Here is a 10,414-nt window from a genome sequence, read left to right as displayed (position 1 = left end):
GAAGTGGACACGGTGTTGGAGTAATGCTTGCGCAGGTTGCTCTCTAGTTTCTCGCTCGCGCTTCGCCTCCTCTTCTCGCTCTCTTTTGCGAATAGGATAGCCACCATATTTGCTAGTCGCTTGCTGCAGTTCCACATATTTACCTTGCCTTACCTATAAGCTTAAATAGTCCTGATCGCGAGGGTGCGAGATTGTTGAGTCCCTGTGGCTCACAGATTACTATTACACCAGATGCAGGGCCTGATGATTCCGCTCCAGGTGACGCGCTTGAGCTCAAGTGGGAGTTCGATGAAGACTCTCAACGATACTATGTTTCCTTTACTGATGATCAGTAGTGGTGCCCAGTTGGGGGTGATCGAGACCGTGTCGCTTGTTGGGTTATCTTTTATTTTGGTGCCGTAGTCGGGCCATGAGTGTTTGGATGATGTAATGTTCTTTATGTACTTGATTGACGTGGCGAGTGTAAGCCAACTATGTTATCTCCCCTTTTATTATCTATATTACATGGGATGTTGTGAAGATTGCCTAACTTGCGACATATGCCTTTAATGCGATTATGCCTCTAAGTCGTGCCTCGACACGTGGGAGATATAGTCGCATCGAGGGTGTTACACACCATGTGGGTTAAAAGTAGGGGGGCGATGTCATCTTGCACGATCATGTTAGCAAGGCATGTCAGAGAACAAACTGTCAGTTATGTCAGCAACAACATCGGTACCAAGGGCGAGGGGCTAAGAGAACCATTTTCCTGCTCGTTGAACGAGGCGGACCAATAGGCAAAGTTCTCGTCCATCGGTGGTTACCGAAATATCATTAACAATAGTAACAGGGTCTTACTGACAAAATGGTAAAACGAGGTGCTTACCTAAGCAAGGAATTATCACTGCTCAATTAAGTAGATTACAAGAAAGGTTAAACAAAACAATGGAAAGGAAAATGTGTTTAAACACGTAGTTCAGGGGTATATCTTTCCTAAGGACAAGCGAGGCATGATATCCATGACAGGATATAACATAGAAAATCCTTTAGGAAAGGGGAGAGAAACTTCATGACATTACCCATACAACGGTGTTTGGGTAATTGATAAAAAGAATTTAGCATTGTGCTTCAAATGCTCTTATTGATGATCGGAGTACCACAGACATGATTCGAGATAGCATTCACATGGTCATCAGGTAATGTGACGCCCCCGATTTGACCGTACACTAATCATACACGCAAATGTGTACGATCAAGATCAAGGACTCACGGGACGATATCACAACACAACTCTAGACACAAATTAAAATAATACAAGCTTTATATTACAAGCCAGGGGCCTCGAAGGCTCGAATACAAGAACTCGATCAAAGATGAGTCAGCGGAAGCAACAATATCTGACTACAGACATAAGTTAAACAAGTTTGCCTTAAGAAGGCTAACACAAACTGGGATACAAATCGAAAATGGCGCAGGCCTCCTGCCTGGGATCCTCCTAAACTATTCCTGGTCGTCGTCAGCGGGCAGCACGTAGTAGTAGGCACCTCCGGTGTAGTAGGAGTCGTCGTCGAAGGTGGCGTCTGGCTCCTGGGCTCCAACATCTGGTTGCGACAACCAGGTAGAAGGGATAGGGGGAAAAGAGGGAGAAAGCAACCGTGAGTACTCATCCAAAGTACTCGCAAGCAAGGAGCTACACTACATACGTATGCATTGGTATCAACTGGAATAAGGCTATCATATGTGGACTGAACTGCAGAATGCCGGAATAAGAGGGGGATAGCTAGTCCTTTCGAAGGCTACGCTTCTGGCAGCCTCCGTCTTGCAGCATGTAGAAGAGAGTAGACTGAAGTCCTCCAAGTATCATCACGTAGCATAATCCTAACGGAATGATCCTCCCCTCGTCGCCCTGTGAGAGAGCGATCACCGGTTGTATCTGGCACTTGGAAGGGTGTGTTTTATTAAGTATCCGGTTCTAGTTGTCATAAGGTCAAGGTACAACTCCAAGTCGTCCTGTTACCAAAGATCACGACTATTCGAATAGATTAACTTCCCTGCAGGGGTGCACCACATAACCCAACACGCTCGATCCCATTTGGCCGGACACACTTTTCTGGGTCATGCCCGGCCTCGGAAGATCAACACGTCACAGCCCCACCTAGACCAACAGAGAGGTCAGCACGCCGGTCTAAACCTAAGTGCCCAGGGGTCTGGGCTCATCGCCCTTAGCACACCTGCACGTTGCGTGGGCGGCCGGAAGCAGACCTAGCCTAGTAGGTGTTCCAGTCCAATCCAGCGCGCGCCGCTCCGTTGCTGACGTCACGAAGGCTTCGACTCATACCACGACGTCGAGTGCCCATAACTGTCCCCGCGTAGATGGTTAGTGCGTATAGGCCAGTAGCCAGACTCAGATCAAATACCAAGATCTCGTTAAACGTGTTAAGTATCTGCGAACGCCGACCAGGGCCAGGCCCACCTCTCTCCTAGGTGGTCTCAACCTACCATGTCGCTCCGCCTCAAAGTAACAGTCGGGGGCCGTCGGGAACCCAGGCCCACCTCTACCGGGATGGAGCCACCTGCCCCTTTAGCCCCCATCTCCAAACAGTATCACCGGTAATGTAACAGTGTAAAGTATATAGTATATTCCCGTGATCACCTCCCGAAGTGATCACGGCCCAGTAGTATAGCATGGCAGACGGACAAGAGTGTAGGGCCACTGATGGAACACTAGCATCCTATACTAAGCATTTAGGATTGTAGTTAAGGTATCAACAGTTGTAACAACAATGACAGGCTATGCATCAGAATAGGATTAACGGAAAGCAGTAACATGCTACACTACTCTAATGCAAGTAGTATAGATAAGAGTAGGCGATATCTAGTGATCAAGGGGGGGGGGCTTGCCTGGTTGCTCTAGCAAGAGAGAGGGGTCGTCAACACCGTAGTCATACTGGGTAGCAGCGGCGTCGGTCTCGATGTCTAGCGAGAGAAGAGGGGGAAGAAACAATAAATATAAAGCAAACAAATGCATGACGATGCATGACATGACAAAGCATGATGCTAGGTGTGCCCTAACACGGTACGAGGTGGTACCGGTGAAGGGGAGGAACATCCGGGAAAGTATCCCTGGTGTTTCGCGTTTTCGGACAAATGAACCGGGGGGGGGGGGGAAGTTGCGTGTTTGCTATGCTAGGTATGCGTGGCAGACGAACGGGTTGCGTATCCGTATTCGTCTCGTCGTCCTAAGCAACTTTCATGTACAAAGTTTTTCCATCCGAGCTACGGTTTAAAATATATGATTTTCTAAAGATTTTATTAATTTCTGAAATTTATTTAATTATTTAATTTAATTCAAAATTGTGTTTATGACATCAACATGATGTCATGCTGACGTCAGCAGTCAACAGGGTTGACTGGTCAACCTGACTAGTGGGTCCCACTGGTCAGTGACACATTTTAATTAATCATATCTATTAACCTAATCAGGATTAATTAGGGGTGGGCCCCACTGTCATACTAATTAATTAGTTAACTAATAGTTTAATTAGTTTAGTTAATTGATTAGTTTAATTAATCAAAATTAATTAAGTTAACTATTTCTTTAATTAATTATTTATTATTATTTTTATCATATATATACTTTTTTTAACTCTCTCTTTTTTTGTTTTCATTTTCGTTCTGGGCGTGGGCCCTGGCTGTCACTGGCCCACAGGCCAACCGGGGCGGGTGCGGGCGGTGTGACACTGCGGGCGCGGGCGCCCGGACTGGGTGCGGCCAGTCGGTGCCACGGCGAGGGGAGGACGCCGGCGCGGCGCCGGCCGGCGACGACATGGCAGCGGAGAGGCCACGGAGGGGCAAGGCTATGGTGATGCAGGCGGTGCCGGTGCGCCGGGACGGTGTGTTGGGGCGGACGAGGCGAGGCCGGGGCGCAGAGGAGGCGAGGGAGCGCACGGGCGGCTGCGGATACGCACGGGGGAGGGGACGGCGAGCAACACTGCCGTGCGGCGTGGCCTGGCCAAGGAAGACAGGCGCGCAGCGCGGTCATCGCAGGGGCGCATGGGAGCACGCAGGCACGCGCTGGGTCGAGCAGGGGTGAACGGGGCGCGGGCACCACGCGTGCGGAGGCACGCCGGCCAAGGCGAGGCCACGATGAGCAGGGACGCGAGTGCGTCGCGCACACGAGACGGCGTGGGCACGCGTGCCGGCGTGGAGCTGCGTGACGAGGGAGCAGGGGGGGAGAGGGAGGGAGCGAGGAGACGAGCGTGGCGGCGGGGCTCATGTTGCCGGTAGGGGAGTGGCAACGGGGGGTTGAGGAGGAAGACGACGACGACGTTGTAGAGGAGGCAGGCCGGGGGGGGTGGAGGAAGCAGTCCGGCGGGGGGGGGGGGGGGGAGCTCCGCGCGCCGGTGTCGGCGTCGACGTGCAGGGGCGAGGGGATCGGGAGTCCTCCCGATCCAGATCCAGCGGGGGTGGAGTAGGGCGAGCGGGTGGGTGGTTAGGTTAGGGTTCGGGTGAGGGAGTGGATAAGGAGGGGGGTAGTGGGCCGGCCGGCTGGGCCTGGAGGGCGAATGGGCCGGTCCGCTGGGTCTGCTGACCCGGGGGGGGGTCTTCCTCTCTCCTTTCTTCCAATTTTAGTTTTAGTTTTTCTGTTTTGTTTCTATCTATTTGCTTTTCTGTTTTAAATCATTTTAAATTATTTAGACATTTTATAAAAATATGTTTGCTGCGCCATAATTACCTTTGTAATATTTGGCAACCACCGAACATTTTCGTTTCAATTTTTGAAAACTTTTATTGTCGACATTAATTTTAAATTTGAATTTGACGCAGTTTGAACTAACGGACGTTTAGCAACAGCAATCGGGATGACGTGGCATGATTAGCGTGGGATTACTGTAGCTTGATTACCCGGGCGTCACAATTCTCCTCCACTATAAGAAATCTCGTCCCGAGATTTAAGAGGATGTGTAGGGGGGAAGTTCTGGTTACGAAATTCTAACGAGTCCTCTCGGTCTTGGTAGCTCTTCTCGAAGAGGTCGATTCATTGTGTTGCTGTCCCCATTCCTCTTCTTCAGGGCATCATGATTAAGTCGTCGTCCTTTCTTCGGGGGTTCCATCGTACTTACGAAAAAAGGATAATGGGCATCTTCAGAAGAACGGACCTTACAGGGCTGACTATCTGGCAGATAACTCAGGGAATGTGGTAGAAAGTAACTCTCGAATAGATACTTAATAAAATATCGAGAGTAAAGTAAGAAGGTACCGTGAGAAGTTTCAAATGGATAGGAAATCGCTCGATATCTGAAGCAACATGCGAAAGGGGTCCAAAGCAACGAGATTGAATATTGCATCGGTTACCAGAATAGATCACTAGGACGGTGGCCCGTGAATTACATATGAGGCCACGTGCGAGGAATAACTTTGGGAATAGGGGTTGTACAGGAGAGTCGGGTTTCGATCCTGTGGAACTGTGGGTTATGGGCCCACCATGTTGTTTTTTTTAATAGGAGCAGTGACATCTTGCACGGTCATGATAGCAAGGCATGTCAGAGAGTACCATGTCAGTTATGTCGGCAACAACGTTGGTACCAAGGGTGAGGGACGAAGAGAACCATTTTCCTGCTCGTTGAATGAGGCGGACTAGTAGGCAAAGTTCTCGTCCATCGGTAGTTACCGGAATGTCATTAACAAAAGTAACAGGGTCTTTCTGACAGAATCGTGCACCGAGTTGGTTACATAAGCAGGGAATTGTTACTGCTTAGATCATATTGGTCGCAAGAAAGGTTAAAGAAAACAATGGAAAGGAAAATGTGTTTAAACACATATTTCAGGGGTATATCCTTTCCAAGGATAAGCAGAGCATGATATCCATGACAGGATATAATGTAGAAAACTCTTTAGGTAAGGGGAGAGAGATTTCATGGCATTACCCATACAACGGTGTTTGGAGAATTGAGCAGGAAACATTTAGCATTGGGCTTTAAATGTTCTTGTTGAAAATCGGAGTACCATAGACATGCTTCGAGATATCATTGACATAGTCTTCAAGCAAAGGTCGTACTTTGGATACACCAAGGATTCATCAGGAACAACTTATAGAATAAGTCTTGCAATTTCCTCATGGAAGAATGGATAACCTTACTAATAAGAAAACTATAATAGTAGGTCCTCCGGCCAGGTGTGCTGGCATGACATCACCTTACCAGGTCATATGAGGATCAATGTTATAACTCTTGAAAGTATGTTCCAACCATCATATCTGACCGAGATTCAGATCTGATCGGTGTTAGGAAACCTCAGACTCAAGATGCCTGAGAAGAAAAGGTGCAAGACAAATTGACGAGACGACATTGTAAGATTCTCAGGAATTGAACTGTGGAAGCAAGTTCTGAATCATGAGTTCATTATTAAATCAAGGATAGAATGAGGAGGTGGCTGATGGAATCAGCGACAATTCATCGAGATTAACAAAAGATGGATTTCCACAATTAAGTGAACAAGGAGATAACATTTGTCAGATCAAATGATATAAGGAAGTATGCTCACGAAAAACATACATAATTAAACATTGGTTGAAAGGTGCGGCCAAAATATGGGTTGGGTTGCACGACCAATGTCAGAATGGTGATTCAATAATCAATAGTCTAAGAACGAACGGCCGACCATTAACTTCAAAGCAATAGGGTTGCTAGAAGTGCAGAATCCAAACAACACCGTTCACTTGTTGGTACCCCGGTTGGAATCAACACGAGGACCAAGAAAGAATGGTGATGGTGAGAAGTATCACGATACCAAGAATTCTTAAGAGGTGGTGAAATTCTCACAACATTCTTGACATAAAAGATGGTAATACTCCAAGGTAAAGGAGAACAAATGCTGGATAGCAAGGATCTCAAGGTATAACACAAAACACGAACAAGTTTGTGTTGAACGGAAGGCAATCGAGTGGTCGATGATAACACAAATCATCGAGGGCAAGGATGGTATTTCTCATCAGGAATTCAATTGATATCCTTGAGGAGCTCGAAATGTTGATGATGATCATGACAATTTCTGTCGAGAGGTTTCATGGAGATGTAATCGGTCGGCGATGACATCAAGTCAAACGAATGATGAAGCGAAAGGTTATTGGAACCATGGGTACGACACAAACTTGAAATCAAGTTTGTTGTTTGAGGTGAAACAATAAGACAAGGAAGATCGACGTAAGCTTAGCCCATCGTCGAAATTGTGCTCCGGAAAGAAGGACCAGGTAGCACAGTTAAAATTTGGCACGATAATGATATAGCCGAGTAGGCTCGGAATGACGTGATCGAGTTCAGACTCGTAAGTAATGAAGGTTACCAAGAGTTGTTGAATCATAGTGCGGACTCAATTCAGTTGTCGGTGTCCTTGAGGGGTTCTAACAACTGAGAACCCGTTGGAAAAATGGAATCGGCAAGAATATTAGTTGATGAAGAACTCATAAGAAGTTATGTATCCCGTGGTATCCTCGAGATACCAGGGGGTAATACTCGACGACAGATCAAAGTAGAGGTTGGACTGGGGTATTGCTCTGCAGAAGACAAGTGCTTAAACTTGCACGAGAAACGGTACCTAAAAGAGAACATGGTCGAAACCACGATTGCAAAAGGCCAGATCCCAGATATAATATGAACTTATACCAAGGGAGTAATTAATTTAAGAGAAGCTTTAATGATAAGATCTACATCGTGTCCATGGGCATGAACACAAAGTTCAAGGTCGACTCCCACTTCTTCAATGCATAACCTTACATTTACCTCCCCTTTTCGAAGTTGTAGTGTTGAAAAGTTATCTGACGAAGCGTCAGCAGGGTATAACCCGCATAACTTTCGAGGTCACACAAATTAAGGAAGGCATAGGTTCAACCCGTCAGGGTATCGTGGAAACATATACCACAAGCTTTGAGAGTAAATATTACCAGCTCGAAAGCAGAGCATGGTTGGCAAAAGGAGAGGATACAAATTACCAAAGGCATTATGTATCGGAGAAAGAACTCACAAGGTGATTAATTATGAAGGACATTGTCGGATAATAATCCAACAGTGGATATGGTGATCCACAATGGAGCTGATGTGAGTATCGATACCCAATCAGAGGAAGAAAGAATGCAAATGCATCGTTTTACAGAACATCTGAATAATTCAACGTTTAAATAACAAAGGAATTATGATTTTCAAATCAAGGGATCAGGAGCAAACGCTCTGATCAAGGACGAACAAGTTGAATAGACTTAGGGGTACAATCGATGGCAATCTGATTGGCCGAGGACCAGCTCACGTTTTAAATGACATCTGAGCTGGAAGGATGAATTCTATGATCTGAGTGAGGATTGCGAGCATTCGCAACATATTGAGTCAATGGACTCAAAATGATATTGACAAAGGTTGCCAATAAGATTACTATACTTATGGGATTAACCATAATGCAAGCAAGCAAGAATTTCAGGAGCAATAGGTTGCTCAGGATTTTCGGAAGACCGAATGGTATTTTGAAGAATTTTGTGAACTGCATGAATATCTGGGGATGAGCGGATACTCGATAAATGCGAGTAATTATCCGTAGTGGTATGCATGTGGCAAAGAACTACAAGGCAGTAGGCACAAAGTATTCTCGGGGTATCTTATAATAACAAGATCGACTGGGAATAAAAGTAAGCACGACAGGTCTAAATACTTATCCATAAGGATATTTTGGTGGTAGGGAATTGCAAAAGCAATGGCATAAGGTTTCGGGAGAACATCGGAGAGTATTGTCAGAACCTTCTGTTGAAGCAGTCGATCATCTGTAATGAAGGGGCTCTTCGGCAGGAAGTGGTAATGAGAACCTAGAGTTAGATTTTAGCAAAATCATTTAACCCGAGTAGGAGAGAGTCGGAATCCCAGAGTATAGACGAGGAATAAAAGATCCTAATACCACCCAATGGCGACGTGGGCCCGTAAGGCACACAGCCATGTTAGTAAAAGTTTTGTAATGACTAGACTCAACTTCGGCCAAGGAGTGTGGAAGGGGAATTTCTACAGGCAGTTGGCTCTGATACCAACTTGTGACGCCCCCGATTTGACCGTACACTAATCATACACGCAAATGTGTACGATCAAGATCAGGGACTCACGGGAAGATATCACAACACAACTCTAACAAATAAAATAAGTCATACAAGCATCATATTACAAGCCAGGGGCCTCGAAGGCTCGAATACAAGAGCTCGATCATAGACGAGTCAACGGAAGCAACAATATCTGAGTACAGACATAAGTTAAACAAGTTTGCCTTAATAAGGCTAACACAAACTGGGATACAGATCGAAAGAGGCACAGGCCTCCTGCCTGGGATCCTCCTAAACTATTCCTGGTCGTCGTCAACGGGCAGCACGTAGTAGTAGGCACCTCCGGTGTAGTAGGAGTCATTGTCGAAGGTGGCGTCTGGCTCCTGGGCTCCAACATCTGGTTGCGACAACCAGGTAGAAGGGATAGGGGGAAAAGAGGGAGAAAGCAACCGTGAGTACTCATCCAAAGTACTCGCAAGCAAGGAGCTACACTACATATGTATGCATTGGTATCAACTGGAATAAGGCTATCATATGTGGACTGAACTGCAGAATGCCAGAATAAGAGGGGGATAGCTAGTCCTTTCGAAGACTATGCTTCGTGCAGCCTCCGTCTTGCAACATGTAGAAGAGAGTAGACTGAAGTCCTCCAAGTATCATCACGTAGCATAATCCTAACCGATGATCCTCCCCTCGTCGCCCTGTGAGAGAGCGATCACCAGTTGTATCTGGCACTTCGAAGGGTGTGTTTTATTAAGTATCCAGTTCTAGTTGTCATAAGGTCAAGGTACAACTCCAAGTCGTCCTGTTACCGAAGATCACGGCTATTCGAATAGATTAACTTCCCTGCAGGGGTGCACCACATAACCCAACACGCTCGATCCCATTTGGCCGGACACACTTTTCTGGGTCATGCCCGGCCTCGGAAGATCAACACGTCACAGCCCCACCTAGACCAATAGAGAGGTCAGCACGCCGGTCTAAACCTAAGCGCCTAGGGGTCTGGGCCCATCGCCCTTAGCACACCTGCACATTGCGTGGGCGGCCGGAAGCAGACCTAGCCTAGTAGGCATTCCAGTCCAATCCAGCGTGCGCCGCTCCGTTACTGACGTCACGAAGGCTTCGGCTGATACCATGATGTCGAGTGCCCATAACTGTCCCCGCGTAGATGGTTAGTGCGTATACGCCAGTAGCCAGACTCAGATCAAATACCAAGATCTCGTTAAACGTGTTAAGTATCTGCGAACGCCGACCAGGGCCAGGCCCACCTCTCTCCTAGGTGGTCTCAACCTGCCATGTCGCTCCACCTCAAAGTAACAGTCGGGGGCCATCGGGAACCCAGGCCCACCTCTACCGGGATGGAGCCAC

Source organism: Triticum aestivum, chromosome 1A (genome assembly GCF_018294505.1).
Source record: "Triticum aestivum cultivar Chinese Spring chromosome 1A, IWGSC CS RefSeq v2.1, whole genome shotgun sequence".
Lineage (NCBI taxonomy): Eukaryota > Viridiplantae > Streptophyta > Magnoliopsida > Poales > Poaceae > Triticum > Triticum aestivum.
The sequence above is the reverse complement of the archived record's forward strand: the minus strand, read 5'-3'. Positions refer to the sequence as shown.